This window comes from Canis aureus, chromosome 17 (genome assembly GCF_053574225.1).
Source record: "Canis aureus isolate CA01 chromosome 17, VMU_Caureus_v.1.0, whole genome shotgun sequence".
Classification (NCBI taxonomy): Eukaryota; Metazoa; Chordata; class Mammalia; order Carnivora; family Canidae; genus Canis; species Canis aureus.
In genome coordinates this window covers 5,176,539-5,202,596 of record NC_135627.1, presented here as the reverse complement: position 1 = coordinate 5,202,596, position 26,058 = coordinate 5,176,539, and the positions used below count along the sequence as shown (strand labels likewise).

At 37.7% G+C, this 26,058-nt stretch overlaps 1 protein-coding gene and 2 long non-coding RNA genes across 8 annotated transcripts in view; 1 reads left to right on the top strand and 2 right to left on the bottom strand.

Moving 5' to 3' along the window:
* The window catches only part of LOC144287728 (uncharacterized), a 38,566-nt gene extending 34,053 nt beyond the window's left edge, over positions 1–4,513 (bottom strand). Inside the window, exons 1-2 of the long non-coding RNA XR_013355481.1 lie at positions 4,439–4,513; positions 154–193 (exon numbers count right to left, since the gene is read on the bottom strand). This is a non-coding gene — a long non-coding RNA (uncharacterized LOC144287728). The remainder of the gene's footprint in view (positions 1–153; positions 194–4,438) is intronic.
* NALF1 (NALCN channel auxiliary factor 1) overlaps positions 1–26,058 on the bottom strand; it is a 624,195-nt gene that overhangs the window by 108,015 nt on the left and 490,122 nt on the right. The gene's annotated exons all lie outside the window — the stretch shown is intronic.
* The window catches only part of LOC144287727 (uncharacterized), a 46,432-nt gene that overhangs the window by 8,644 nt on the left and 11,730 nt on the right, over positions 1–26,058 (top strand). For 4 of the 5 annotated variants that reach the window (XR_013355477.1, XR_013355478.1, XR_013355480.1 and 1 more), the window contains one exon: positions 4,355–4,873. This is a non-coding gene — a long non-coding RNA (uncharacterized LOC144287727). Of the gene's footprint in view, positions 1–4,354; positions 4,874–5,641; positions 6,299–26,058 lie in introns of those variants that run through there. The other variant, XR_013355479.1, reaches the window with a different exon arrangement.

The following is a 26,058-nucleotide window of genomic DNA, read 5'->3' as shown; positions in this document are numbered from 1 at the left end:
AGGCGATAAAATGTAAAGCAAATATAAAAATTACTGAAACAAGACACACCCAGTAACATGAGGCACTACCTTTGAAATATTGCCCTCCCCCAAAAGTGCTCTAAAGGCAGAGAACCACACTTCTGCTGTAGATTCGCCTCTGATATGACTTACTGTGTGAATGTGGAAGGGTCACTGAACCACTCGCCTGCATCTGTCACCACCAAAAGTGAGAACATTATATGGGATTACATTTTTATAAACTTACTGATATATATATAGAGAGAGATATATAGATATATAGATTATAGATATACATATATATAAATATATATATCAAGATATATATAGATATCTTGGTACACTTACATAAATATACACAAATATATACATAGTTACATGTGTATGTATATACATATATATACACTTATATGTATGTACATATATATATATATACACACACATATACACACTTATATAACTACATCTTGAAATGAAATTATTCCCTACAAGTTATGGTATGACATTATTGTTCTTTTGCTCATTTCTGAACTTCTTCGGACCACTATTCTTATAGTTTATACTTAACAGTAGTTATTCTCACATATTTTGTTAAAATAAAATTTATATATAATAACAACAAGGAACACCCTGAGACTGTCATCCTGCCAGTAGTGGCAGACAAGCTTCTAAGAGACCAATGCTATGGCCACAAACAACCAGAAAAGTTAGGTGGAAAATCTACTCTTGTTTACACCACCAGAGAGTAAGCATGGATGTGGGGATGTGAGGATCCCAGAGCTTAGAAGCATGAGCCGCACAGAGGTCAGCCCTTCATTTAAAACACTTGCTTTCTTGTCTGTTTTTGCCTTGAAGTATTTGCTGAATTATAAACTATGGAATCATGAGCAGAGCTGAGCAATAATTGCCAAAAATGGTGCTGCTGGCCAGGTTTGGGCCATAGGCCATGGTTTGCCTCCTTCTGGTCCAGAGCCTCAAAGGATCTTCTCTTTCTTACTGAACCTGATTTATAGAACATACTCCACATCCTCGATAACACTCATGATTTTCCTTTTTTTAAAATTGTTGTTCCTTATTTTATTGTAGGCATCATGGTGGATATGAATTGGGACTTCGTGATGGTTTTGATTCACATTTCCCTAATGACTGACAATGTATTTTTTCATATGCATATAGACCATCTGTAAATCTGCTTCAAAGAACTATTTATGTCCTCTGTCCAATTTTGTTTGTCTTTTTGTTGTTGAGTTGTGGGAGATTTTTGTATTCTGGATATTGAATGGTTATCATAAAATTCAAACAAAAATAGCTTGACAAGTTCAAATGACCCAAACCAAGAGAGAAAATTTAACAAACTGTACATGTATGTGTTATGCACTTTTCTGTAGGTATATGATAGAGGTGTGTATATATGTATATACATATATATAAAATAAATCAACTACAGGTGTATAAGTGACAAATAAAAACATTAGGATGTTTGTACCACAAGTGGAATTACCCTGATTTCCTCTTTTCTCCTAATTTGAGACACTTGTTATTAACGATATAGAATCAACATAGCCTGACCCATTTTCAATCTATTTTCTGAAGTTCCCGAAAGCAGTGATACTGCTGGACTCAATATCATTTTCTATCTGTTATTACAAACTCCAAAGTAATGAAGTTTCCTTTTCCAACATGGCCTTTCTGCTACCCAATTACATAACACATTATCGAGCTAATCTTTTCTTGATGTTCCAGATTCATGAGGGATTAGCTGTTCTCTTCAATAAACATTTTCCCTTGTGAGCAACTGAATTTCAAAAAGAGGAACTCAAAATTATGGCAGATAGTATCTTTTAAAAGACTGAGGTTTTTTTCTTTTTCGGGGGGATAGATCTTCAGGTAGTTAAATTGTCTAAATACTACTGTATTTTAAGTAACCATATATTAATTTACTTTCTTATTTTATTTTTCACTATCAGGATCCTTTTGAAAAATAAGTCAAAACACAGCCTGTTCTTTATAGTTCAGTTTCCCATTCAAGCTTTACAAATTATTTAGAGATATACCCACAGTTTCTTATGGCCATACACTTTTTTTACCATGTCATTTTATCCTATATAACTCAAGAGAGATAGTAATAGTGATTGCAACTTTAAAAATCAAATTTGGTTACAGTAACATATTTAATAATGCAGATATTACATACAGGGGAGCATCCCCCTTCTCTAGTTAGATGTGTTATGCTCATATCTAGCTTCCCTTTTATGCTTCAACTATGACAATTGGTTCCTCAACTTTGAATTTGAGGTACTAATGAACATTAAGATATGAATTTTGAAAATTAAAAATTGAAATTTAGGCCAGAAGTAGAAAAATATATTTTTACATTTAGGAGTCATAAATACAGATGGAGCTGTGACCAAAAAAAAGACGCATTTGCTGAGACCATGCAGAGAGCAGAGTAATTGCGGTGCCATAAATTTGCACTGCACTTTAAGGAACTTTGAGTGTTCAGAGTGTTGGACACGTGTTACCTCAATTGATAGTGACAACAAACCATAGAATTAATTTTAAAAATATGAAGATGCCCATTTTATAGTGAAACAAACTACGGCTTGAGAGATTTAATGGAATCCACTATAAATGCTTAAAATGCAGATCCAAGACTAGAATTCTAATGTTCTCATTCTTGGTCTACTGCTCCTTAAGAACCTTGAATGATAATTACACTTAGAGGCAGGAGGAAAATCCAATTAAAGAAGACAGAGTGAAACGAGAAAGGGGATCCATAACACGTTAGTAAGCCAAGGGAACCCAGTGTCAATGAGATGGCAGTGATAAGAATGTCAATTGCTAGAGTGAAGTCAGGGCTTTGTCAACTTTGTAGCCCTATGCAAATGTCGTCTCATATTTATCACTATTGTTATTATTCCACGAACATACTAAACACCATTAGGTAATTATGAGTACAGGCTAACTCCTGGAAAATAAATGTAGAAGTCTTCCAAGGTCTTATTGGAGGTCTTTTGTGAATATAAAATGATAAGAACTCAGATGAAGTCCTTCAGCATGCAGGTGATAACAAGCTATTAAAAGGAATGTGACCAGTGGTTTCGGAACTACAGTTGGTTGAACAAAATTAACCCTCCAATTCAACCCTATGCCACTCCTCCAAGTCATAGCCTTACACTCATCAACTGGGTGGTCATAAGTCAGCAAACCATACTATCTCCTATAGGTGGGTCTCTACAATGTGTCCAGCACATTGTTTAGGGACCAAACATGCTTTTTTTTTTTTAAGGCATTTTTTTTCCTTTACCATTTTTAGGTGAATTACATTAAGAAAAGCAACATAATAAATCATAAAATCTCATATTCCTCTGTTCCATATCTAGGCAGAATTTCAGAGTAACAATTGTTTGGAGATAAAAATGAAATTAAAAAGTTGGTTGCCTATAGGTTAGTGAGATTTTTAAAACAAATGGCATCATTATATCCATATCTTTCACTTATTTATCCAAATATTAATTTTATTTATTCCAGACTAAGCTTAAAAATTTCCAAGATTTTCTAATTTATCCCCTTATCCTGCTTTAGATATTGATACAAAAGGATATAACTTGTATCCATGAAAATTGGCAACTCTGACACAGAAGTTGGTAGAAAGAAGGTGCCTGTATCCTTAATGGCATCATTGAGTTGCTGACCAACCCATATTTTCTCCCTGGATACTAAATAGCAATGGAAAAGAACAAGACATTCCTACAAAGAGCAACATAGATGAATCTTACATACTTTACATTGAGTACAAGAAGTCAGGTACAAAAGAAATATATACTGCATATTTCCATACATCTGAAATTTTAGAAAATACTAAAAATAATACAATGTGAAAAATATAAACAGTAGTTGCCTCTGGAGGTTCAGGGCTGACCTGGTGTAATAAGAAAGAAACATTCTAGTAGAGAAAATATTCAATGCTATGAAGAAGTATAGATGACATTGGTATACACATTTGTTAAAATTGCATCTCTAGGATGCATGCATTTTGAAGTTTGTAATTTTTATCTTAAAAATCATAAAAACAGTAACAAATTAACCAAACAGGAGTGTGGGAAGTGTGAAATAAAAGTGGCAAGATGTTAATAACTGTTGAAGTTGGGTGATGGATATCTGGGGATTCATTATTCTTATTCCTTCCTACATGTTTAAGATTTTTCAAAATTACAAATTAAAAAAATTAAAAATGATTACATATTAAATAATTGAAAATTAAATAAAATTTAAAAATTAACAACTATGATTAAAATATTATCTCAAATTAATTATTCATTATACCCAAAAAAGTTTTTGTTCTTTTTCTCAGATTAACTTCCTTGAAAATAAAGAGAAACACTGGACGGGCCAAACATTAAGAACAAACCAAAGAACCCATGCTGAGACCTCTCACATTGACATAAGACGGATATTGGAAGGTGGTTATAGAAATGAATCTCCACTCCCCATCTGTTGCAGACATACCATATAGCAACCGTGGAATCATAGTAACAGTGGAATCATACAGCAACAGTGGAATCATATAGCAACAGCAGAACCTTACAGCAACCGTGAAACTCTATAGCAACAGCAGAATCCAAGTCAAAGCTCACTACCATGGTCCACAGTTGCGTGTACGTGTGAATAATGGCAATGGTTTTGCTATCATTTAGTATCAGTGGTGATTTAGTATCAAGGATGAAATCTGGTATTTCAATGATTGGTAAATAATGTTGCATGGATTATCATTTATAATGATAACTTATAACTTAATCTTATAAGTTTTGGAGCTCAGGGAAAAGGCTCTGATCATGATCTGTCAACAAGAGTGACCACCACCACCACAAAAGTGAATAACATCTTATTTTCAACCAATAACTGATTGGAAACACCATCTTACCTGATATTTTTACCATGAGAATTAAGAATTTAAAGAATACTGTGTCCTTGCCATGTTCAACCTCACCTGAAAGCCCTGAGTTGACATTTTTTTCTTAATGACATAATATTGTGTTCATATGTGTGTGTGTTTCCTTGTAAAGCATACACTCCCACCCCTTACCAAAGCCATGCTACATCTGACCTCTTAGTCACTTTAATTATTAACGGGCACACCTGGGAGGAGGGGTGGCACCACAGACCACTTGTTCTCAGCCTTTACTGCCTTAAGAATCCTCCTGGGGAGTTTAGAAATGCCAATGCCTTGGCTGAACCCCATTAAATCAGACCCTCTGGGGTGAGCCCCCCCAGAGTTGTCAAAGAGCCCCAGATTATACCACCATGCAGCCAAGTTGGAGAACCAGTAGCTTGGAGCTTTTGTCCTGTTTTGTGCCCATTTCTCCCCACTAATCAGAGAGAATGTTTTGTTTTCTGTTGTTTGCTGTGACAACGAAAATTATTACCTACATTAAGAAAAGGTGTTATTTCTGGAGACAGAGATGGGAGGACAGGACAGAGTGGAAGGCTGTGGTTTAACTGATTCCATTTGGGCACCAACCTCAGAGTAGCAGCCCTGAAGCAGGTAGAATATATTCACTTCAAGAGAGGATCATTTTTGCTCATTAGTTTGACTGATTCATTTGAATTATATTTACATGATTTTTTTTTTAATTTAAAGAAAAATCTGCTGGAGTTATGACGGCAAACATTCAATCTGATGACAGAAGATAAGCTGGTAGATGGCTTCAGTCTTAGACGCCCCCACCCCTGACCTCCTCATTCTCTGCAGCACCACAGAGTCCACTCACTCTTGAACCACTGGGAGAATAGATACTCTTTAACGCAAATAGTATGGCTTCATGTCTAATGGCCAAAAAGAAATCTTCCTTCGCTTTATACTAATATTTTCAGTGGACATATAAACTTGCTGTGATTAATGACAATTATTTAGAAGTGATATATTACACTGTAACCTATGATGAAATTTCTAACTATCATTAATGATATTGTGATTGTCTTCTGAGGCACAGCTGGTATTATGAAATATGTCATCTTACATCCTTGGTATAACACTAATGTGGGGGAGGTAGTAAATATGGTAATTGTGCTGCTTAATGCCATTGTTTTTTCTACATGGTGTCTTGCTCAGGGAAGCACTGGGAATATCATTAGATTTCTACAACCCACTTCCTCTATTTTTCCCCTACCTTGTATCTGTGCTCTCCTTTGCCATATTTCTTTAAGAGCCATAACCACCATAACCAAAACTGTAAAGAGGAACTGAGAAATATTTGTAACCATATGAAATATCACCACCAATTTCCCATGGATTATCAATAAAGAGACACTTGAAGTTTCCAAAAATTACTGAGAGCAAGACATGAAATGATGATTCAGAACAAAGGAGATACCAGCACCCAGTCATTTGATGACTGAGAAAAAAATATTTAACATTAGTTGCTTTTATTATATCTATATCTATATTTTAAAGATTTTATGTATTTATTCATGAGAGACACACAGAGGCAGAGACATAGGCAGAGGGAGAAGCAGACTCCCCATGGGGAGCCTGATGCAGGACTCGATCCCAGGACCCCGGGATCACACCCTGAGCCAAAAGCAGATGCTCAACTACTAAGCCCCAACATTGATTGATTTTAAATCAAAACCAAAGGTTCTCCATTTTCCAATAGACAGTTACAAAAATAAATAAACAAATCCTACCACAGTTTTGGGGAAACCAGCACTCTCAGATATCATGGGTGAGCATCAATTGGCATACCCTTTAGGAAAGTGATTTGCAATACATATTAGGGAATTTTTAATGCTCGTACCTCCAATCTACTACCTCTACTTTTGAAAGTCTCTACTAAAAAAAAAAAATCAATCCCAAATCTGAAAAGTATTTATTAACTAATAGATTTATGCAAAATTGTTTACAATGGCAAAAATGTGGTGTGGGTGACCCATCAACCGTTTTCCTCAAGCCAATACTCAATCAAGCATCCCCATACATTCCTTCTCCTCTTCTCTGGAGCCACCAGCCTCTTCACACTTGAATCCTGCCTTATCTGTCCATTTTTTTAATTCCTCCCCCACTCCAATTTTTTGAGGTGAGAAACTGGATTGACTTCTAATCCAATTTAAGGCATGTAGACTACAGACCAAATGTCTTGTCCACTTGTGTATCTATCTTTTACAACAGCATTGTTTCAGTAGAAATGGGTCCATCACTTAACTCTCCTCTTTGCTAGTCAAGGAGTTCACTATAGTGAGTCATCATCTCATTCATTTTTGTATCTGCCTAGCCCTTACTGTTTCACCAAACTGTTGATGAGTGAATGAACAGTACAAGCCGGAGCAAAAGGAGCTCTTTGTTCAGAAAAAGGCTTTCTCTGAGTACAGAAGGGGTTAGGGATCATAGACTACAATAAGGTCTCCAGGATGACTGGTTTCCTCACATCCATTGGCTTCTGGAATTCTTGACCACTTAAATGAAAGCCAGAAATACTCCTGCTTCTAAATGCCAAAGAACATGATCACTTTCACTGGACATTTCTCAAAGCTCTGAGAGAAATCCTGAGGCAAGGAAGACTCAGACATTGTCAAGAGAAGGCAGAGTTGATCTGAGTCAGGAAAGCCTGAACTGACGTGTAATGAGATGGTGTCACCCTGATAAGAGGCTAGCACACATGTCTGTAGTAAGAACAGTAAGATCTGGAAAGATCCTCCTTGCCTAGAAAGGCAAGGAAAGATCTGGAAAATCTATTCGGTTAGGGGGTAATGTTGCTGGAGCTTAGCATGGAGGTTAGTGCTTGGTGTGCAGAAGAATCTGTCTACTTTTTGTGACTACTCCCAGTTCTGGAGCTCAGTTAGCATGTTCTTCACCAGGGCACTGGCCAGAATACAGTCAGAACATACAGCATATTCCTCTTAAAAAGCACACTGCTTCTGTGATGGATGAGGTTATCATATGGCTCACTTTCCAGCCTCGTGTTTGTTGTGTTGAAGTGGTTTGCTTTTACAATTTTAATCATTCTCTGAGTTTTACAGTCAACAAGATTCCTCTTAGTAAGCATAAAGAGCCATTTTATTCCTTCACATAGAAGCAGAATACCCCGAGAGATTACCTCCAAAACTCCAGATGTCAATCCCTATGGCACTCTGTGTCAGCGGCTCCCAGCCAGGGGGGGATGTATTTGCAGGGCTAGCTGGTTTTGTGTTTCTGTGAATGTGTTGTTTTTGTTTTTGTCTTGCTTTTAATATCTTAATGCTTCAGGTAGTAAGATGGGATTTCCCCTATAATAGTGACAAATAACCAAAACGGATTTTCTTTTCTTCTCACCAGTGATGTTTCTTTATATCGAGGTATCATCATTCATTTCATTTCGTCAAATATAAAGGAAAAAGGTAGCTCTTCTGCCAGGAAAAAAAAAATGATGATAACAAAAAAGATCTGGTTTTCTCTTTATGTGAAATATGGAAATATATCCACCCCTCATCATAAGACATGGTGGATAAAACAACACAAATGGATAAAATAACACAAAGGATTAAAAAAAAGTCTCAATCTGATAAGAAAACTACTCAGTCAGAGCCAGCCAAATATCCTGAATGACGTTATAACACATTTTTTTTTCTACCAAATGAGATCGTTCTTCAGCTGTTCTCATCTCCACTATCCATACTGCTTGTATTATTTTTGCTTGAAGGTACTTCATCTACAATCTAAGTGAAAAAACGAGCTATAAAAGAGGCTCCGCACACGCAGATAATTCCTGTTACCTCTCAGCCAGCTTCTGTAAAAGATAAACATGTTTACCACCCAAGCTTAAGCTGTGATTGAAACTGTATGTCAATTTTCAAAGAAGCCTCTGAAAAGTGAAATGGTTGATGTTGCTTCTTTAATCTGAAAACTGTCAGATCTTAAAACACATATCTCAGAACGTATAAGCTTTCTAATTAATAAAACATCTTTATGTGGGATTCCTTAGGTTTGCTGGCCTAGAAGTGAACACTGCAGCACATTAGCCAAAGAAGAGTTTTTTTCGAAATTGAACTCTATTTTATTGTTCATTAAATTAACATGATACTCTTTGAGCAAATCCACCACAATTCAGTTTCCCCAAAAGTGATCCATTAAAAAAAAAGAGTTGGTGGAGGGGGCAGGCTCCTGATGGTAAGGTAGTAAAATTCAGATTTTTAAAAAACATTTTATTTATTTATTCATGAGAGACACAGAGAGAGGCAGAGACACAGGCAGAGGGAGAGGCAGGCTCTCCCTGCAGGGAGCCCAATGCAGGACTCAGTCCCTGGACCCCGGTCACACCTTGAGCCACAGACAGCCATCAACCACTGAGCCACCCAGGTGCCCCAATGCAAACATTTCTAAAAGTTCTGTCTGAATTTAGAAATCATTAAAATAAAATCAAGGAGAATCGGAACAGAAATAAGAACTTCAGCTTCTGTGCAACTCAGAGAGAGACGCCTAAAAGCGACAATTGTAATCCATACAAGACAAAATGCAGAAGTGACAACTGACCTGGCAGAGAAAGAACCCTCCAGGGCCCGCGCTGGAGCTTTCACACAGAGAATTCCGCAATCACGCCAATATTCCCACCCACCATTAAGAGATTACCCAGTCAGCTTTTTAAGTGTCTCACTCCTAATCATTAAAAAAAAGAAAAAGAAAAAAAAAGTGTCACAAGGTATTTGATAAAAACTCCTGACTTAAAAAGACTAGAACCAAAACAAATGAGAAGGGAGAACTTGGGAAAACGACCATAATACCAACAGCAGAAGAAAATGCCTCTACTACAAAAATTATGTTCTCATCAAAATGAAAGGAAAAAAAAAAACTGCATTCATGACAAATGGACTAGAGAAGAAAGACCTCTTCGAAGTTTATAATGTAAAATATAAAGAAATTTAAAATATTCAGCTGATAGTTGAAATAACAAAAAAATTTTTCTGATATGTGAAGGATAAAATTAGGAAATCTCCAGGAAGTAACAAAGAAAAAAATAGGGGAGAGAGAGAAATGGCCAAGAGCAAGATCAAGAACAGGCATTAAGAGATTGATAAATGAAAGAAATAAAGCTCTCTCCGAAAGAGAGCACAGACAAGAAGGGAAAAGATTTTCTTTTTTCCCTTTTTAAAGATTTTATTTATTTATTCAAGAGAGATTCAGAGAGAGAGGCAGAGGCACAGGCAGAGGGAGAAGCAGGCTTCCTGCGGGGAGCCTGATGCAGGACTCGATTCCAGGACACCAGGATCACAACCTGATGCTCAGCCACTGAGCCACCCAGGTGTCCCAGGACAAGATTTTCTTAAAAAGTAATGTAAATGTATTTCTCAGCACTTTAAAGGCATGAGTTCCCAGATGGAAAAGACTAATCATAACCACAACCTAAATTAACTCTAAAACAAAATTAAAGCAATGAAAGAAGAAAGCGAAACACCTGCGAGTCACCTGCGAGTATTTATAATTTACTGAGTCTGGCCATCTTCGAAATAACTCTCAGGTCTGCTCCCCTTCTCTCGAGCCCTGCCACCATCACCCCAGTAAGGGCCCTCATCCTTGCTGTCCTAGAACACTCTGATTGCTTTCTAATTAGGCTTGCGGCCTCCAGCTGGCCTCCTAGAATCCACTTTCCTCAGGACCGTCTGCATAATCTGGAAATGCAAATCCTTTCATCCTCTCATTGCCCCAGGTTAATGAACTAGTTCCTTAATGAGACTCTGCGTGATGTGCCCGGACTTAGTGCTTTATTTCGCACCCTCTCTGAGGTCTGTCTAGTCACACCCTCTATTAATTCTATAGCAAGACTAGATCCTAGTGGATTTCCACTAGGTCCTGCATGAAGTGATCTTCTCTTTTCCCTCTCACTTTTATTTCTTTGCGCAGGATCTCCCCCTCTTCCCCTTCACCAGGATTTACCCTAATTATCTAGCTTTAATAACATTTTTTTCTGTGCACCCCCTCCCTGCCCAGTCTAGGTTAGGTATATACTTCATTGGACATTGAACTTACCCCCTTGGGTTCTTACCGTCTTTTCCTTTTGTGTATATTTTCTGATAAACTGCCTACCCCAGAATGGAATCTCTTCATTTTCTATTAGCATCTCCAGTACATAAGCACCATGCAAAATACTTAGTAGTCTCTCAAAAGTATTTGTGGAACAAATGAGAAAAAGCTCACGCAATGGAATGGAATCAAAGCCATACAATGCCGCAAGGTGGAGGGGGGCAGGTGCAGAGCCTGAAAATATTTTTCAATGTTCCTTCATTTTTCCCCGTTGCCACGTCACCGCCAATTCTCTCGATGTGGTCATTCCCCTAGATTGCCATACACTCCCCAACAATTAACCGGGCCCTCCCATGACAATTCCTTGCCCTCACTTTAAATGCAGCTTGACCAAAACTAAAAATATGACCCTTCCCTTCAGATTGGCTCCTTGCTTGATGCCCTTTTTGTGTGTCAAAATAGAAAATATGAAAGACTTCAGGATTTCTCTGCTTTTCATTGGCAAAGTTCCTCATCATAAATTTCATGCGTTCCTTCATGCGTTCTGAAAGATGTCTCTTGGGTTTACCCCTCTTCATGGCTCCCCTGGAAGACAAGCTCTTGGCACTGCTTGCTACCCCTCCTGACACCTTCTTCCCATGCCTCTGAGGAACCATGCAGACCAACTCTTTTCTTTAGGACACTGGTTTGCACTGAACAGTTTTTTTTTTTTTTAAAGATTTTATTTATTTATTCATGAGAGGCACACCCAGAGAGAGGCAGAGACATAGGCAGAGGGACAAGCAGGCTTCCTGCAGGGAGCCTGATGCGGAACTCTATCCTGGGGTCCCGGGATCATGACCTGAGCCAAAGGCAGACACTCAACCACTGAGCCACCCAGGCGCCCCTGAGCGGTTTTTTACTTAGGAGTTTATGATGCTTTGTGGCATATGTGCCGCTTCCTCCCTGTGACTTGAAAAGCCTTCCATACTCTTACCTCAACTGCCTTCTCTTGGTTACTTTGTCCTGTAACATAAAGTAAAACATACACAGGCAACTTCATGCTAGCATTGAGCAAGTGCAATTTCCAATGTACTTTGTCAGATTTACTTTTGAATAAGTGTTTTCTACTTTAGACACTGAAATTCAGTTCCTCCAGGTCTTCCAAACTTATCAGAACTTAAGGATGAAAAATGTGGCAACTCTTTCCTACGTTCAGCTTAAGTCTCTATTTCTGTTCAGTGTTTTTTTTTTTGTTGTTGTTGTTGTTGTTTTGTTTTGTTTTATTTTTTTGAGTCTACAGCATCTCTCTTGGCTTAAAATTATTTTTACTTTTGGTTTCTCCTTCCCAAAGTAGTAGAAATGAGCATAGTCTTTTCCCAATAAAAATGAGAAATGAAATGGAAGTTAAAAAGTCTTAAAATCTTACGATTTAAGTTGTAGTTCTCTTTTTAAAAAAATGTACTTGCTTTGCATTTTGCTGATTTATTTGCAACCCGTGACCGCCATTTTACATTCTCTGTTGCCAAAGAATAGTGCCTAAATCTTTAATTAAGTCATCACTGCAATTATAACAGAAAGCAAGAAGTGGGAAGTACTGAACATTTTCTAAAGTAAACACCTAAGTTTTTATTTTATTTTTAGAAATGTAAATGAAAACTACTTTCTAGAAAGAGAAAAAAGATTGTGTGATAGATATGGAACTTACCTAACATTATACCTGAAACAGTTAGTGACTAAGACTCTAATTCTGATTTTGCAATCAGAATAATACTTTGTCTTACATTTAATTTTTTATCACCTATGACAAAACTTTTCAGTAAAACAGAAGATTATTTGAAAGGCGAGTGTGATTGTCAATAAGCTAAGAGTCAAGATGATAATGTAACAATTTTCTGGAGTTAGCCAGTCCATGCAAAAAATCCATCACTGAGACAGGAACACTTGCCTAGCTAAGTATATATCTTAATGCATTTCTAACAAATATTCAAGAATGCGGGCACTTGAATAACAGTCATTGGCTTTTAACAAAGCCATTTTTTTGGTCCCAGTAAGAAAAAGATTGAGTTTTTATCCATTTTTTCTATGACTTTGATAACAATTTTATATATTTGCAATGTCAGCAAATTAGAGATCTGAAAACAACAATTCCTGGGAATCATCATTAGGTTCAAAATCAAGATAGCTCCTAAACCCTCTACTCAAAAGCATAAAGTTTAATATTAGTTTGGAGAAGATAAGTTATATCATGAACAGAATGGATGGCATTTCTAGTCTGGTTTAAATCTTATCAGTTTTAAGAGTATATTATAAAGTATTTGTTATATGAAATAGTATATAACAGATGCATATTGATAATATGCACAAAATAGCCTAAAAACAGGAAATAATTAATTTATTTTTGAACTCTTAACCAGCAATTACATTAAACCACAATCTCCATGCCATAAAGAAGATCTGGGATAATCGAGATAAAATAAAGATACCAAAATAAAGCAGATAAATAATATTTTATTTCAGATAAAATAAAGCAGCCAAATATTAATTTTAGAATTTTTTAGGGATCCCTGGGTGGCGCAGTGGTTTGGCGCCTGCCTTTGGCCCAGGGCGTGATCCTGGAGACCCGGGATCGAATCCCTCGTCGGGCTCCCGGTGCATGGAGCCTGCTTCTCCCTCTGCCTATGTCTCTGCCTCTCTCTCTCTCTCTGTGACTATAATAAATAAATAAATAAAAATTTAAAAAAAAAGAATTTTTTAAATAAAAATGTCACAGAAATTGTTTAAGGTAGTCATGGAAAAGAAGCAAAGACTAACAAAAGAATTGAATAATTAAAAATAAAAGCTGAATTTCTGGAATGAAAATGTGTTTCACAAGCATGCAAACCCTATACCACAAGTTAAGAGAACCAACACAAGAAATAATCACTAAAGATTCTAGTACTTTCCTGCTACTGCATAAGAAGCATGCAGATATGTTGTGATAAGACTGTGCATAAGAATTCCGCCAGAGGGATCCCTGGGGGGCGCAGCGGTTTGGCACCTGCCTTTGGCCCAGGGCGCGATCCTGGAGACCCGGGATCGAATCCCACGTCGGGCTCCCGGTGCATGGAGCCTGCTTCTCCCTCTTCCTGTGTCTCTGCCTCTCTCTCTCTCTCTCTCTGTGACTATCATAAATAAATAAAAATTAAAAAAAAAAAAAGAATTCCGCCAGAAAAAAAGTAAAAGAAGCAAATAACTTCTATTAACTTTCATTTCATTTGGAAAATATTTACGTACTAAGGATTTGTTTAGGAGTGACAGTTTTCCAAGGACATATGTGAACTACATCAATGTCGATTAGCACACAATAAACACATCTTTTCGAAGTTTTTCTCCCTCTTATTATCAACAGCAAAACTCATCCTTTAACGAAATAAAAGCTATAATTCACATTTGTATTCTTTTTGCATAGAATCTGTCACTGCTTTCAGAAGGTTCTCCAAGTTATTGAGCTGCTGAATGCATGCAAATTGCAAAAACCCAGATTTATTCTATAGTGAACCATAGCGGGACTATCACTTTTTTAAACCCAAAAAACCTCGGAGGAGAAAGGAAGTATTTATAAAGTATAGCTGTTGAATGGGAATTCAGATTCACATAGGCAAAAATGTCTGTATGCTCTGAGGCAGAAGACGGTAATGGGATCTCACGTGTACTGTCGTGGGAGTAAAAATCGGGCTCCTTCTTGAAGCATAACTTGGAAATATTTATAAACATTTTAAGTGTTCTCACCCTTAGACTTAACAATTCTACTTCTGGTAATTTTCTCACTCGGTGTTCTTACATTTGTAGGCAAAGACTATGTAAAAGGATGCTCATGGTCACACTGTTTATGCAAGCAAAAATATGGGGACAGAGTAAAGGTTCATTACTGGAGAATGTCTTACGCAAAATTCATGAAACAGTGACTCAAAGGATTCGATCTGTACAGACTGCTTATGAAGCCATGTCCTCTAGGTTCTGCTAAATTACAGAAGCAAGGTGAAGCACCTGTATGTATAGTTGCTCCCATATGTAGGCACATCTCTAAAGAAAATGAATGTATATTTCTAAGACACATTCACCCATACATCTTCATACAGAGACTTACATTTGTCTGGGAGAAGATTAAGCAGCATAGTTCAGGAGCTCAGCTTGCTAATACACCCCGAACTTAATAGCTTCACAAGATGCCAGATGCCAGAGACAGAGGACTGAACAGCGTTGGTCAGAAGATATGAAAGAGGAAGTGCCAAGATACAAGGCTGGACCAACTGGTAAGTAGGCTATTCGTGAATGGTCTCATCAAAAATACCAAAGAGTTTAGATGTTAAAATGATGAGTCACAGGATGCCTGGGTGGCTCAGTGGTTGAGCATCCGCCTTTGGCTCAGGTCTTGATCCTGGGATCCCGGGATCAAGTCCCACATCGTGTTCCCCGCAAGGAGCCTGCTTCTCCCTCTGCCTATGTCTCTGCCTCTCTCTTTGTCTCTCATGAATAAATAAGTAAAATCTTTAAAAACGAATGATGAGTCACAAAGGAATATTGAACTGATAAACATTAAACAGAATGCTATGATGATTCGATTTATATGGTGGAAGATCACTCTGCCAGGAGCATAAAGAATGGATTTAAAGTAAGACCAACATAGGGACGATGAATAAATAATCTGGCAACTGCAGTATCTCACGGAGAGGTGACAAGGACCAGAATTCAAGTACTGGCAGCCAGGACAGAAAGGATGGAACGGATGAAGAAAAAAATTAAAGGGGTAACTTGGTGAAAATCAGTGGTTGGCTACATGTGAGGAGAAAGTGTGATATGCTATGCGTTGTTCTTAAAGGTGCAAACATAATATAAATATAGAATAACAAATATTAATTTTAAACCCTCAAAACATCTATGTAAGGTAGGTTCTAAGACAATCGTCCTCCTTGTACAGATGATTAAATAGTAGAATTGTGAGATTCAAATAACTTGTCCAAGGCATGCAGTCAGTGTATGGTGGTCCCAGAATTAGCAACTAAGGCAGCCTCTTGCCACTGTGCGTGCCTTTCCCACCGCACTCTGCCCTCACGCTCACCTGAGGACTCTGAGCTGCTCAGATGATGATGATTCCAGGGTGGTTGAATGGTGAGAAGAGCCACCACCAATCTGAGGCTGGAAATGGAGAAGCTGGATTGAATGGACAGCCCAGGAGGCCGATTTAAAGAGTTTAAATTTAAAGTGTCTGTGACGCATCCAAGTGGAGACATTTAACAGCAGCTCAGAGAAGAGAACAGGGCTCCAGATATAAATTTCAAACCTCATTGGCAAACATATGGTATATGAAGACATGGGCATAGAAGCACTTTGCCAGGAAAGCAAATCCCAGGACTTTTGGCTTGTTGTGTGTAATGCTATGCAGATACTTCTCTAGGATAAGCCTCTTAAATATGCGCATATAAAATAAACAGACACTGACTGGCAGTAGGAAGACATGGCCGTTTTCAGTCCTTGAAAGTAAATCTGAAAATTCACCGTTAAGGAGAAAAACATCCCAACAGCAACCTTTCCTTTGGAAGTTTTCCCCTGAGTTCTTCTCACCCACCAAACACAAAACCACAAAGAAAACCAACTAATCAAATGAAATTACCTTTTCCTGACCCACCCTGCTGTGGTCAGTGAAACCACAACTCCAAATGGGCATTTTCCAAATCAATCTTCCCCATTGACTTCACTGTTACTGAGAATCAAGTCCAGGGACCACTGGACCGAAACAGAATTCAATTGTTAATCACGCAGGGTCTGGGATGGATAATAAATCATCAGGACTACAAAACAGATCTTGTAACAATCAAGAATTATTTCTACAAGCCTCTCATCATTAATAAATAAATGTTTAATGTTGCAAGAACCATAGGTCCTTTGAGTAAGGAGCCATGGCTTAAATGAACGTTTACTAAGCTCTATGTCCTGGGCACGTGATCTGTGACAGGACAAGCTTCCCCGTGTCATCATTATTGATTGCAAAATTTCATCTTACAACGAAAAGGTTATATCGCACGACCGCTAATGCTCCTTCGGTCTATGAACCTCTGTAAACTTTTATTGATGACATTGTTTCAAGAGAAACTGTATCTTTCAGAATATTATTTCCTGTGAGTATTTATAAAAAAGATTTCATGTGACTTCATAGGCTATGGATGTGGATGTTTAAAACTTGGAGAAATTTACAATATTATTACACACCGGATCTTAAGATAAATAGCGAGGGTTACAGTAGATGAAGCAAGTCTACCGGACATTTATTCAAAAGGTTGGCAAATGTTTTTATTTTTGTTGGTAATGTATTCATTTTACTTTTTCCATCAATATTAAACATTCTAATTATGAGCCTTTAAATTTGAAAAGTGGAGTTTCCAAGATAAATTAATGAGTTGAAGGGAACAGGCTGCCTAAAAGAACAGAACAAGCAATTTTATTTTTCTGAATATTGAGACAAAAATATGAGAACATTGCAAGTGATTGATAATGAGTATTAATCATTTTCCCTGTAGTTTGGGCAATTTTCACTGCTAGAAGAACATCTCGAACTCCACTGGAAACATTAAATCTGCTTTGTGAGTTGAAGAAAAAGCTACACTTAGCAAGTTTGTTCCAAGTGTTTAAATGCTGATTTCAGGAATAATTAGCGAGATGACTTTCTGAGGATCAGGACGTTGGCCAACTTTTTTTCTCTCTGGAAAAGCAGCCCTTTCCATTTTCAGATAACTCTAGATGGTACAAAACTTGTCCTCATCTGGAACTGAACTCTGGTTTCCAGTAATTTCTGTGAATTGTTCCTGGTCCTACATTTGGAATGACACAGGTTTTGTCCACAATTTCTTTTTAAAACACACCATTTGGGGGGTTTCCACAGACTTTCCACCTGTTAACACTTAACGAAAACTCTAACATATTCAACCATTTCAGGTAGCGTGAGAGTTTCCGCCTTTTTTCTCTATTAATAGAGCCTAATGCCCTATTATTATTATTATTGCTATTATTATAGCCATACCATCTACCCTATTGTTTTACATTGAACTCAGGGTTTTTGTTAAACCAGGTTTCGTTGTCTTGTATTTGTGGAGATTATCCAAAATGTTGTGGAACATTCGCACAATCTCTAAATTTGCCTTGTTATTTCAGTTGGTTGGTCACGCTGATCCAATCGGTCCTTGTAAGTCCTGTAGTACATTGCTCCCTTCACACTGGTATTTTTCTTCAACAACATTCTCTAGAAGAACACTTCAAGCAGCTATAAACTCATCTATGTGCAATGTGAACAAACCTACATATCTATATCTTCACACCTAAAAGGCTGTCACAAGGCTTTAGTTTGTTGAGTGCCTCTTTGACAACAATAAAGATGTCCCAGAAGGTAAATAATCTCTGGCACTAGCTTGGATAAACTAATGGTGGATTCTTGGGATGACTCTTGTTTCTTAAGTAACCACAAACCAATCACTGAATATCAGAAACCAATCTTGGATCATTATTACACTACCTTTCCCCTTCTCTTCCTTGTGTATTTCAGAAAAATATTCCATCTGTAATTTCCTGGAAACTGCATGCTAATCCCTGGTTTCAGGGTAAAGACCAAGGAAGATTTTACTAGCACTGACTTCACTTGCTCTTTTCATCTAACTCTGCAATTAGAGCTGGTTCTGTTTTCAAGACACTCATCTTTTCATGAAGAAATTTTTATCACTTCCTCAATACAGCAGATGAGAAGTGGCCAGTGAAGTCCCATCAAGCGATTGCTGGCCCATTGACCCTCACTATCTACAATTGTGGCAGGGTTCAGCTCTGCCTCCCCACAAAGCTGCAAATGCCCTTTGTGCCACACAGCTTCTGAGTCACTTTTTTTTTTTTTTTTAGCTTCTGAGTCACTTTAAGAGAGCTAGCTCAGTGAGAGAGTATGATGTCCATAAACCCCAGTGTCTAGTGAACAGCTTTAAAAGCTCTACTCTGATTTCAGGGCACTTAAACGATCTTGCTTCAACTGGGCTTTAATCTTCAGGTTGTCATTTTAGAATTTTTGAGAAAATCCATCCTGCTTCCACATTTCTAGTCTTGCACAGCTCTATTGCTTTTGGGGGGATTTGGAGGAAAGGTTATATTATTAGCCTCTGAGTTAGTTTCTGATTTTGCCTTTCCAATAATTTGTTTACTTTGTACTTGGAGAACTCATTTACAAATATAAGTTTAACTATAGTTTCCTCTACTTAAAAATCTACCAGTGGCTCCTCGTTGTTCATTGCTCTGCACATCAGATTATAAGATGTAGGCTCCAGTTCATGAGCCTACTAGAGTACTTAGTACTAGAGTACTATGGTAGGCCTACAGCAAATATTTGTAGAATAAAATACCTAAATTATGAATACATACTCATTATATGTTTCTTTGGTCCTTTGTTTATACTTTTTCCCTAAATTTTTGTTTTAAATTTGAATATATCAGACAAACTGTTAGAATGTATCTCTCCTTCATTTCCTGTATGGATTTTTGTTTGTTTGTTTTCCACCAGTAGGAAAGCTATAGGTGGCTTTAGAAAAGATGCGTTTTTATAATTGTCTCAACACTTAGACAAATATTTTTCAGTACTTCCTATTTTTTATAAGTCATAGATATCTTTATTTTTTTTTAAAGATTTTATTTATTTATTCATGAGAGACACACACAGAGAGAGAGGCAGAGACACAGGCAGAGGGAGAAGCAGGCTCCATGCAGGGAGCCTGATGCGGAACTCGATCCCAGGACTCCAGGATCAGCCCTGGGCCAAAGGCAGTCACTAAACCGCTGACCCACCCAGGGATCCCTATCTTGTATTTTTAATCAAACATTTTTTTTTTAAAGATTTTAATTATTCATGAGAGACACAGAGAGAGAGAGAGAGGCAGAGACGCAGGCAGAGGGAGAGGCAGGCTCCATGCAGGGAGCCCGATGTGGGACTTGATCCCGAGTCTCCAGGATCACTCCCTGGGCCAGAGGCAGGTGTGTTGAACCACTGAGCCACCCAGGGATCCCAATTAATCAAACATTTATTTCAAAATGTCTATCATTTTAAGACATTTTGCTTTTTGTCCATGACAGGCTTTATTTTATTTTATTTTATTTTATTTTATTTTATTTTATTTTATTTTATTTTTTTTATTTTTATTTTTTTTTCATGACAGGCTTTAAACCCATTCTAACTCTTCCTCCTTCTGGTCAGTATGCTTACCTAAACGACTAGAGGCAATTTCAAATTTGCATACCTGAGGTCAAATTACCATATTTAACCTTGTAATTAGCTTTCTGGTTAGCAGATTAAAGTAGTACAGTTCTATTAAAAAAAAAAAACAAACAAATAAACAAACAAAAGCTGTTTTAAAACAGTATCAAGATGTCTCTATATATTCAGAAACAAGTTTCTGGAAAATCTCTAAATTCGAAGAATGTATCTTTATGTCAGGTAAAACATGGCATAAAGACTTAACTGTCAGTTAATCAAAGTTTTGCATTTCTTCACCACACCATTACATTAACTCATGGTATTTTGTGTATGAGTTTGATGTGCATGCGTGCACGCATGCGTGGGTGCATGTACATGTGTATATGTGTGTGTGTGTGTGTGTGTGTGTGTAAAAGATGTACTGGTAATCTCATGAAACAATGGCCAGATTTCCCTGAAATTTTTTTCCACTTTTCAGTAGTTTATGCAACTTCTAAAGAAATCATTATTCATTGCAGATGAGCTAAAACAAAATATATTGATCCAGGACAGTTATGCCAAAGTATGTCCTGTCAATAGCTCAAGGTACATTCTTCAATACCACATAGACCATTTCTACACTCGATATTAACAAAACCTGGATGAATAGAAGTTCTTACTTTAATCCTCTTAAATGATTTATGTTTATTGATGCAAAATGGATTTGCTGAAACAACAGAATCAATTATAAAGATGGCTATCGCAATCCACTCCAACCTGCCAAAGATCCTCTGTTCAGTCAAATGTTGAAATTGTCAGTGGAAATGTGGAAGTACTCTGTTAACATGTGACTTATTTTTCATGTTCTCAAATTATTCATGACCCTTAACAAGTACCATATAATTTGAAAAGCATAGTGTGCATATTGTCCTAAAAATGGGATAATAGAATACATTGTAAATAAAAATAAAAATCAAATATACAAATAACATAATGTAATATAAAGACCTGATTATAGAATGCATCCTGACTTACCTCTTCAAAAATGTTTATATTTTCCAATTTCACATCTATGTCTTAACTCAGTTTCCAGACAATCATGTGAGGCTCATGTCCTGATTTGACCAAAGAAAAGGAATAAATGAAAAATAATGACTGGTCCCAAATCTGCTGGTTAGTTTCAGAGCCGAGAGGAGAAAAAAGTCCATTTCTGTCCTTTGACTTCTGGTACTTTATCCTATAGTACCTGCTAGTTCTTAAGAAAATGTTCTTATTTCTTATCAAATCATTTGATGAGCAGCAAGTCATCAGAAAAGGAAAATATGCAAATTTGAAACAAATTTTTAAAAAATTTGTGGCAGTAGAAAAAATATGGAAGGCAGAAAAGCTAGGAAGCAGGAAGCAGGAGGTTGGGATTTATTTGAACCCTATCTAAGTAATCCATCATCTGGCAAAATTAGCAAACGGCATTTCTTAACGGCATGTCTGAAGTGCAGTTTAACATAGGTTGGGCTCTGCTACCCAACAAAAACACTTTTGTCCATCCTCCATCAGATAAACAAGATTGTCCAAGCATGGCTGACTGAAAAATGCTTTCCTGGACTGCGAGAATATTGCCAACCATAGGCATGAGAGCCTTTACTAATTATTAACGTTTCCTATGTGCAAGGCACTGTGTTATTTCCATGCATTATTTCAATTAATTCTTAGAATAGCTCTCTCTTTTGCCTATTTTATAAAAATAAAAATTGAGACTTGGCTAAGTAATTAGTTTATTTTTAACAAGTGAAGAAATCTGGATTAGGACTCAGGTTCTTTGTCTCAGACCACATCCAAAGGACTGAGCAATGTAATGGGTATTGTAATGATCATCCTATTACAAGGGGTGTTGAAGATTTGTACACTGTCTATAAATGCTGCACAGGAGCTTCAGACCCTGCAGGACTGGGATATGGGGAAGTAGCCAGCATGGAATTTGTGCTCATTCGCATGGAGCCCCCTCCTGCCTAGAGCCCTCATCGGGTCCTGAATGTGGCCTTAGAGAATTCACCGGCAGGATCCCATCAGGTTAGGCAGATCTTGCCACTGGCACACCTGCTATGTGGGAAGCCTGCACTGACAGTTTTCGCCACCAAATAGGGCCAGGCCAGAGAGCTGGGGCTTGAGGGAGCTGGAAGCACAGATAGAATGACTGTCTTAGTGTCACATTGCTAATAAATATTTGCTTTAGAGAGAAATTTGATTCCACTGTACTAGTAGTCTACCGGATAACAAAGTTGCAGGAAAGGAGATCTACAGCTCTTGCCTGTCTCTAAACACCAGAAGCTACAAAACAATCAAACAGGGAGTCCAACAACAGTCTTAGGCTCATTGGCTGCAGCTCTGCTGGCCACTTGCTTCCCATACCTTATGAGGCTAACTGGAAGAGGGGAAGCAGGAAATGCTGCCTTCTCCTCAACCTGATGCTGTCCAGCTATACTCATTTGGAGAGAGATCATTTTATTAAACAAATGCAATATGAATGAGACTGCCATGTCCAAACTATTCTATAATGGGTAATATTCTAATAGGTTGTCATTCACATATTTTAATGCATTTTTTCCTATTATCAGGCTTTTGATGTAATTACCACTTAATCAAATGTCACTGGGTGTCCTAGATATGGTAATATATCAGGCTTGTGAATAATTTCAGGGTGATGAAACGTGATGATGGCAATACTTTTAAAACTTTCACTGACATTAGCCACCAGACCTCAAACACATCTCACTGTAGGTGATCATTTCAATTTCTCTTTGTTATGAGTATTTGGGATTGCAAGGCCAGCATTCAAATGGCTAATAATCTCTTCTTAAGTTCCTTGTAGTTGGCCTCAACAGCTATCAGATTTCTAGGGTGTGGTTATCAGTTGTATGTGACTGGTGACTGTACAGGTTGGGTGGGGACACACCTAGGTCTTTGCCATTCCCTCTTGAGAGTGTGGCTCCCTCCATCCAGCACAGCTCACCCTTCAGAGGTGAGTCTAAGTGACTTTCTCTTTCCTAAATCCCTTGTCAGTCTTTCTTTCTTTCTTAAGGTTTTATTTATTTATTTGACAGAAAGAGAGAGAGCACAAGCAGAGGGAGCAGCAGGCAGAGGGAAAGGGAGAAGCAGGCTCCCCTCTGAGCAGGGAGCTCGATGTGGGGCTCGATCCCAGGACCCCGGGATCATGACTTGAGCTGAAGGCAGAGGCTTAACTGACTGAGCCACCCAGGCACCTATCCCTTGTCTTTCTAAACCCCCTTCCCCTCTGACATGCACACACACATGCATCCATACACACATGCACATGCACATGAACTCAGATTTCACTGCTCTATTTTCTTGTATTTTCCTCTTTAGAGTTTCACACTCTACCTCCATTGCTTGGAATACTTCTGGTGCTTAAAACAAACTTTTCTTGAGGTTTATTCAATTGTTTTTTTTTTATAATTATCTAATTTAGATCAACCTAAACTTTAAACCTGATATAAGAAGCCCTCACAGAATGCAGTTTCCTCTGTCAATTAGTTATAATGATCACTTTGACAGGATGGCTTTGCCTCAACCTTTGTTTGCTCTGCTCTCTTCTCTTGTCTCAGGGATGCACCAGTGTTTGGAAGAATAAAATACATTTCTCAATGAAATTCATTTCTAAATGAGGCATAGTGCCTCATAAATATTTTTGCCCAGGTTCTAAGAACACAATTTTCTCATCTCCTTTTTTTAAAAGATATTATTTGTCTGAGTGAGGAGCCAATGCAGGGCTCAATTCCAGGACTGAAGATGACCTGAGCCAAAGGCAGACACTTAACCAACCAACTGAGCTACTCAGGTGTCCCTCTCAGCTCATTTTTTTAAAGGAGGAAATAGAGGGATAAACTTGTAATCCAAAGTCTAAGCCCTTACATTCACAGGAAGAAATAAATGAGACAACACACATGGTTTCTGGGTGCATCCACACTGGTTATCTAAGCCATCAGAATTTACTTCTTTTGCTGAATCTCAAGCAAACACAATTCCACTGAAGATCAAAAAAGAATTTCAGGACAGATACTCTGAGCTAATATGTCTACAAAAATATTGTTAATTAGGTTTTAAATCAGAGACATAACTTAGAGTTTGACACTGTAACATCTATATATGAGGCAGAGCTTCTCAATCGACCTATATTATCAGGATCATGAGATACTTAATATTCAAGACCATAAACATAAAAAAACTACATTTCTCTAAAATATTGTTTAAGTATAAAACTGAGAATTAGCCTTATGGAATTTACAAAAGTATATTATAAGAATAAAATCTCAGTAGACATTAAAGTTTTCTCTGGCACAAGAGATTGAATTTTCAATGCAAGTAACTCTGCAACATTTTTCTGGAAATCCATGTAGAGATTTAATAGTCAAGTGGTGTGGAAATAATCACACTAGCATTGCTCCTTAGTAAATGCAATCTGATGTCGAGTATCCAGAAAACATCATGTCCTGACCTAGGTAACTGTTTTTCAACAAACCTAATTTTCATCTGTTTAGTAGCTCTCTCCTAAGAAAATCTGACTTGACTCTTTAATTCACTTTTTGAGAGAAAGAAATTGTCCCCATGGGGTTTGTTGCCTTACCTCACCTTTTGAAATTTTAGATCACTTCTTTCCTTTCCCCTTCCATTTCAGGCCTATCATGGACTGGATGTGTCTCCCCCAAATTCATATGTGGAAGACCTCACTCCTATCATAATGGTGTTAAGGGATGGGGCTTTGGAGGGGTGCATGGAGTCATGAGGGTGGGGGCCTCGTGAATGGGAGTAGTGTTTTTATAAGAAGAGACCAGGGTGCATGTCCCCCCCCTTCTTCCAATGTGAAGCACAGAAAAAAGGCAGCCATCTGTAAACTCCCCAGGACCTGCCCAGGTGGCACCCTAATCTTGGACTTCTCACCTCCAGAGCTGTGGGAAATAACGGTCTGTTGTTTAATCCCCCTGGTCTAAAGTATTTTATTAAAGCAACCTCAGCTGACCAAGGCAAGGTCCTAAGACTTGGATAAGTGAGGTTGAGGAATGACACATGTGACTTTTGCTTGCAAGGCCTCTTTGGTTCTGGAGAACTCAAGAGGAGCAGCTCTCTGGGAAGTGTCTCGGTACTCACTCCCAGCACAGCCTCCAGACTCATGCTTCCCACAGGAAGGGTGAAGAGAGCTTGAGGATGGGTGCATTGATTAGCTACACTGACCAGAATCAAAAGCAGTCATTTCAAGGCAATGTGCCCTTGTCAAAATTCTAGTATCTCTGGCTGGAATATGCGTTATGGCACCAACCCAGGAGATTTTCAGCCCTTAGAAGAGGAGCTGATCTCTTATTCTCACTCCAAAGAGGACTAATTTGAGACTCTGTTTACTAGATGACAAAAGGGAAAAGACATTGACAAATATGTGGGTATTTGATATTTAGTATCTATGATATCAACATAATATTTCCATTTTTATCTACATCCTTGATATTCTGATAAAATAGATGAAATTGTAGGGAATAAAATCCTGAATCACACTAGTACTCACTTGACTCTCAATTGGCCTGAAAAATACATCAAGGTAACTATGAAAGGAATTGTTTATGTATATGTAAGCCCAAATGAGAAAGTGTCAAATAAAAGGCAATGCATATTTTGGGCTTTAAGTATATTGTGTTTCCACCCTCTTCTCTTGGCTGATCCAGAATTATAGCATGAGGTCTTTTTCATAGACGCAAGTCCTATGCAATTTTTTTCAAGCTGTGGGGCTGTATCACCATGGTTACACAGGGATACTGGAATAAATGTGCTTCCAGCAATAATTGTTTCATAT